This window comes from Gopherus evgoodei, chromosome 3 (genome assembly GCF_007399415.2).
Source record: "Gopherus evgoodei ecotype Sinaloan lineage chromosome 3, rGopEvg1_v1.p, whole genome shotgun sequence".
In the NCBI taxonomy this organism is placed as follows: Eukaryota; Metazoa; Chordata; order Testudines; family Testudinidae; genus Gopherus; species Gopherus evgoodei.
Genome location: NC_044324.1, coordinates 187,310,866 through 187,316,766, shown reverse-complemented (window position 1 = coordinate 187,316,766; position 5,901 = coordinate 187,310,866).

The window sequence follows — 5,901 nt, the reverse complement described above, 5'->3', positions numbered from 1 at the left end:
CTGACTAACCCGTCAAAGTACAATGAAGATGAAAAGGACAAAGTGCTCCTATTCTTTTGCATAATAGATGTCTTCAGCTAAATGGCAAACTGTTGCAAAGAAGCATGGCCATAGCCTAGTGCTATTAGGATTCAGCTTTATTTCTTACGCTAACTGATCAAAGTTATGTCTTCAGTTGCTCATGTTCCTGCTAGCCAAGCTAGACTTTTATTGCCTATTGCAACCATGAAAAGAAGAGGCCATGCCTGACCTCTGGCACGACATTTGTTTAGCAAGTCACTTATCTATTGAGTGAGAAACTTTCCAGTGTAAATATGACATTAAGCACGCCTGTATTCACACCCTGCACACTAGCATGTGTATAATCTTTGTACAAAATATCAGATTGGTGAACTCCTGGCACAGCTAGGAAAGCTGTGGGCCAGAACGCCACTGAAAGCAGAGAAACTGAGGCACAGCTGGATGTTGCTGTGGCACAAAACTGCTGAGCATATACAGACACTGGCACAAGTAAGAGTAGTTGTGGGCCAGAACTCTGCTGGGAACAGGGCAGACTCAGAGTGGTAAGAGGTCTGGTTTCACTCTTTACTGGTCTGTGTGAGGGAAACTAAGAACATAAGAATGGCAGTACAGGGTCAGACCAAAGTTCCATCTAGCCCAATATCCTGTCTACCAACAGTGGCCAATGCCAGGTGCCCCAGAGGGAGTGAAGCTAAGAGACAATGATCAAGTGAACTCCTCCTGCCATCCTTCTCCATCCGCTGATGAACAGAGGCTAGGGACACCATTCTTTTCCCTTCCTGGCTAATAGCCATTTATGGACTTAGGCACCATGAATTTATCCAGTTCTCTTTTAAACATTGTTGTAGTCCCAGCCTTCACAACCTCCTCAGGTAAGGAGTTCCACAAGTTGACTGTGCGCTGCGGGAAGAAGAATTTCCTTTTATTTGTTTTAAACCTGCTGCCTATTAATTTCATTTGGTGACCCCTAGTTCTCGTATTATGGGAATAAGTAAATAACTTTTCCTTATCCACTTTCTCCACATCACTCATGATTTTATATACTTCTATCATATTCCCCCTTAGTCTCCTCTTTTCCAAGCTGAAGAGTCTTAGCCTCTTTAATCTTTCCTCATATGTGACCCTCTCCAAACCCCTATCAATTTAGTTTGCCCTTTTCTGAACCTTTTCTAGTGCTAGAATATCTTTTTTGAGGTGAGGAGACCACATCGGTACACAGTATTCGAGATGTGAGCGTACCATGGATTTATACAAGGGCAATAATATATTCTCAGTCTTATTCTCTATCCCCTTTTTAATGATTCCTAACATCCTGTTTGCTTTTTTGACTGCCTCTGACATCTTCAGAGAACTATCCACGATGACGCCAAGATATTTTTCCTAACTTCTTGTAGCTAAATTAGCCCCATCATATTGTATGTATAGTTAGGGTTATTTTTTCCAATGTGCATTACTTAACATTTATCCACATTAAATTTCATTTGCCATTTTGTTGCCCAATCACTTAGTTTTGTGAGATCTTTTTGAAGTTCTTCACAATCTGCTTTGGTCTTAACTATCTTGAGTAGTTTAGTATCATCTGCAAACTTTGCCACCTCACTGTTTACCCCTTTCTCCAGATCATTTATGAATAAGTTGAAAAGGATTGGTCCTAGGACTGACTCTTGGGGAACACCACTAGTTACCCCTCTCCATTCTGAGAATTTACCATTAATTCCTACCCTTTGTTCCCTGTCTTTCAACCAGTTCTCAATCCATGAAAGGACCTTCCCTTTTATCCCATGACAGCTTAATTTATGTAAGAGCCTTTGGTGAGGGACCTTGTCAAAGGCTTTCTGGAAATCTAAGTATGCTATGTACACTATGCTATGTATGTATGTAACTATTGTTTCGACTAATTTGCCCAGTACCGACGTTAGACTTACCAGTCTGTAATTGCCGGGATCACCTCTAGAGCCCTTTGTAAATATTGGCGTTACATTAACTAACTTCCAGTCACTGAGTTCCGAAGTCAATTTAAAGGACAGGTTACAAACCTTAGTTAATAGTTCCACAACTTCACATTTGAGTTCTTTATGAACTCTTGGGTGAATGCCATCTGGTCCCGGTGACTTGTTAATGTTGAGTTTATCAATTAATTCCAAAACCTCCTCTAGTGACACTTCAATCTGTGACAGTTCCTCAGATTTGTCACCTACAAAAGCTGGCTCAGGTTTGGGAATCTCCCTAACATCCTCAGCCATGAAGACTGAAGCAAAGAATCCATTTAGTTTCTCCGCAATGACTTTTTCGTCTTTAAGTGCTCCTTTTGTATTTTGATTGTCAAGAGGCCCCACTGGTTGTTTAGCAGGCTTCCTGCTTCTGATGTACTTAAAAAACAGTTTGTTTGTGCTGTGGCACAGGATCTGCTTTGAGTGGTGGGACTCTAGCACAGCTAGGTAAACAGCTGAGGGCCAGCACTCCACTGACAGTAGGGCAGATTAAGAGTAGTAAGAGAAGTGAGTAAATATCTTCAGGAGTGATAGGACTCTTTATTGGCCTGGGTGACCCAGATGGGTGAGAAGCAAGTGTGAAGGGAAGTATATATGTTAAGGACAGTGGAAGGTGCCCCATAATATGTGGGCTTAGGATGGTCATTTCAGATATAATTAAACATATTGAAGTGTTGCCGCACAGTGGGTTTTGATATGCTACCTCTGGGTCAGCATGTAGCTAACCCTCCTGCAGCATTGTAAGGGAGGAGGTGTGGCCCTAAATATCCCTATATTCATGCCCTACACATTATAGTAATAATCTTCTACAAAATATGCCTTGTGAGCTATTATTTCAAGGCTAATTACTCATGGATCATTAATATTTTTGTGTGATGTATGTATGCAGGAGATATTAAGCATTGTAGCAGAGGTGGGCAAACTACAGCTTGCAGCCCCCATCCAGCCTGCGGGACCCTCCTGCCCAGCCCCTGAGCTCCTGGCCCCTCCCCTGCTGTTCCCCTTCCCCTGCAGCCTCAGCTCGCCTCGCCACCAGCGCAATGCTCTGGGTGGCGGGCGACGAGCTCCTGGGGCAGCGCAGCTGCAGAGCCTGGCCTGACCCAGTGCTCTGTGCTGCGTGGTGGCAATGGCGTGGCTGGCTCCAGCCAGACCAGCTACCAGTGCTCCAGGCAGCGTAGTAAGGGGACAGCGAGAAGGGGGGGGGGGTTGGATAGAGGGCAGGGGAGTTCGGTGGGGGGCAATCAGGGGGTGGGGGTGTGGATAGGGGTTGGGGCAGTCAGATGGCAGGGAACAGGGGGGCAGGGGTTGAATGAGGGCAGGGGTTCCAGGGGGAGGAAGTCAGGAATGAGAGGAGAGGTTGGATGGGGCAGTGGGGGGCAGTCAGGAACAGGGGTTCTGGGGGTAGTCAGGGGACAGGGAGAAGGGGTGGTTGATTGGGGCAGGGGTCCTGGTGGGGCCATCCAGAATGAGAGGAGGGGTTGGATGGGGCTTTGGGGGGGTGGGAGTTCCGGGGGTGGTCAGGGGACAGGGAGCGGAGGGGTGGGTGGATGGGGCAGGGATCCCGGGAGGGCAGTCAGAGAACACTGGGGATTGGATGGGCAGGAGTCCCCGGGGCAGGGTGGATGGGGGGAGCGAGCAACGACCCCCACTCCCCTAACCAGCTCTCCATACAATTTCCAAAACCCGATGCAGCCCTCAAGCCAAAAAATTTGCCTGCCCCTGCATTATAGATATACACACCCAAATTATGACTACAGTGTGCTTGGACCTGGTATGTCATGGGAAGTTGATATACAGGTTTGCTTTAGACAAAAGAATGTGTCTTTGGTTCTCTGGCCAGCCCAGTCTTCAGGGAAAAAAAAAACAATGAAGTGGTTTGTTTTGTTTTGTTTTGTACATATTAGAAAAGCTATTAAGCTACCAACTGGGGGAAGAAAGAGCATGGAGCTTCTTTCACCACTAAATTTCATGTCGCCTTCCTCCCAGGTAGAATAAACTTTACTTTTAGGGGTTACCATGAGAAGCATCCATTGCAAATGTTCACTGGTCTATAAAGACAGGATGGTTGAACCTTGACTGTTAAGCAATTGAATCAACTGATTGTGTATAATATTACTATATTAGTGAACAGAGTGGGGTCTTTTCTGAAAGCTAATGACACACTGGTGATTAATAGTGTTAATGCTATATGAGGATATATGGATACATAATATCATGTTTTCAAATCTCTGGCCAAACTGGGAGGGAACCTGTTTCTCCCTGACAGGAGAGACGGCAGCTATTTATCTGTCTATTTATCTGTAAATTAAGCATGGTGGAATCAAAACAATGAAACCTCTATTTACATACACGGAGATGGGAAGTCCACAGGAAGGGAAGAACAGCAGGAGACCATCCTGACTCTTGAAACAAAGTCACTGAACTTTGGGAGACAGAAGCCATATTTGACATCCATCATGAAGCAGATGAAAAGGAACAGAACTGTTGCAATATGAGAAGGATGGGTCCTTCAACCAAGGGGGGAGGTCAGGTCTCTGAGAACTGAATGTAGGTGAGAAATCTGCTTAAACAAAGACCTTTCATCTAGGATGACAAAGGAAGACAGAGCCTTGTACTTTTGTGGAAGATCCTGACTGAGGGAAAGTCAGGCACAGGGCCGGCTCCGGCTTTTTTGCTGCCCCAAGCAAAAAAAAAAAAAATGGGGGAGAGCATGGCCGGAGTGGCAAAGCAGGGGAAAAAAAACCCCACAGATCATCTGGAACGGCAAAACAGGGGGAGGGATAATACGGTGTGTCTGCAGCAGCAAAGTGGGAAGTGGGGAACACAGTGCATCTGCAGCAGCAAAGTGGGGGGTGGGGAACACAGTGCAGCTGGAGCGGCAAAGGGAGGGGGGAGAAACATGGCGTGACTGGAGCGGCAAAGCAGGGAGGGGAACACCGGTGCGGCTGGCATAGCAGGGGAAAAAAAACAAAACAAAAAACCCTACAGGGTGGCCGGAGCCAGGGTGCAGGGGGACCCCCTGTGCTGCAGAGTGCGTGCTCGGTCTAGTGGAGGGGAGGGGGGAGGAGAGAGAGAGAAGTGGGGCAGCCAGCGCTTCAGCAGGGCACTTGCCATGCAGCCCCGACCACCGCGCCGCCTGCTGGGAGGGCTCTGCGCTGCTCCAGTCGGCGGGGAGGGAAGGACACGGGCTGCCCTGCCGAGTTTGCTGCAGGGCGCTCCCCTCCTCTGTGCCACCGCCCCCTACAGGGCGGCCAGAGCAGCAAACAAAACAAAAAAAAAGCAGCTGTGCCACCCTAGGTTTGGGCGGAATGCCGCCCTGTAGAATCTGCCGCCCCAAGCACGAGCTTGCTTGGCTGGTGCCTGGAGCCATGCCTGGTCAGGCATGTCTGGGAAGAAGAATGACTGGTGAAAGAAGCAATATTGAACAAAGCCTGTACATTTGCTGTGGTAAGTTTTAGACTTTGAGATGCATGTTTTCACTTTCAGTTGCTTGTTACCCTTCTAACTTTATTCCTTTTACTTGGCATCACTTAACCTATGTCTAATTGTTAATAAATTTGTTTTATTTTTACTATAAACCAACTCAGTGCCATGTTTAAAGGGAAGGGTGTTGCCACGCTGTCTGGAGTGGCTCACGACTGTGAGTGCCTATCTCAGGGCAGACTGTCAAAAGCAGGACAGACACCATAAACTGATGGTGCAGTCTACAACTATATTTCACCAAGCCAGTAATGTGAACTCCTGGATCAGTATAACAGTTTTACCATGGAGTCACAGACTGGAGAGTCTAAGGGGACTGTCTATCTTGCCACCCATACAAAGTGGACTTAGTGATAAATGGTCATACACACCAAAAATCAAGCAATATTCAGGTTGTTTCCAGTCTCAA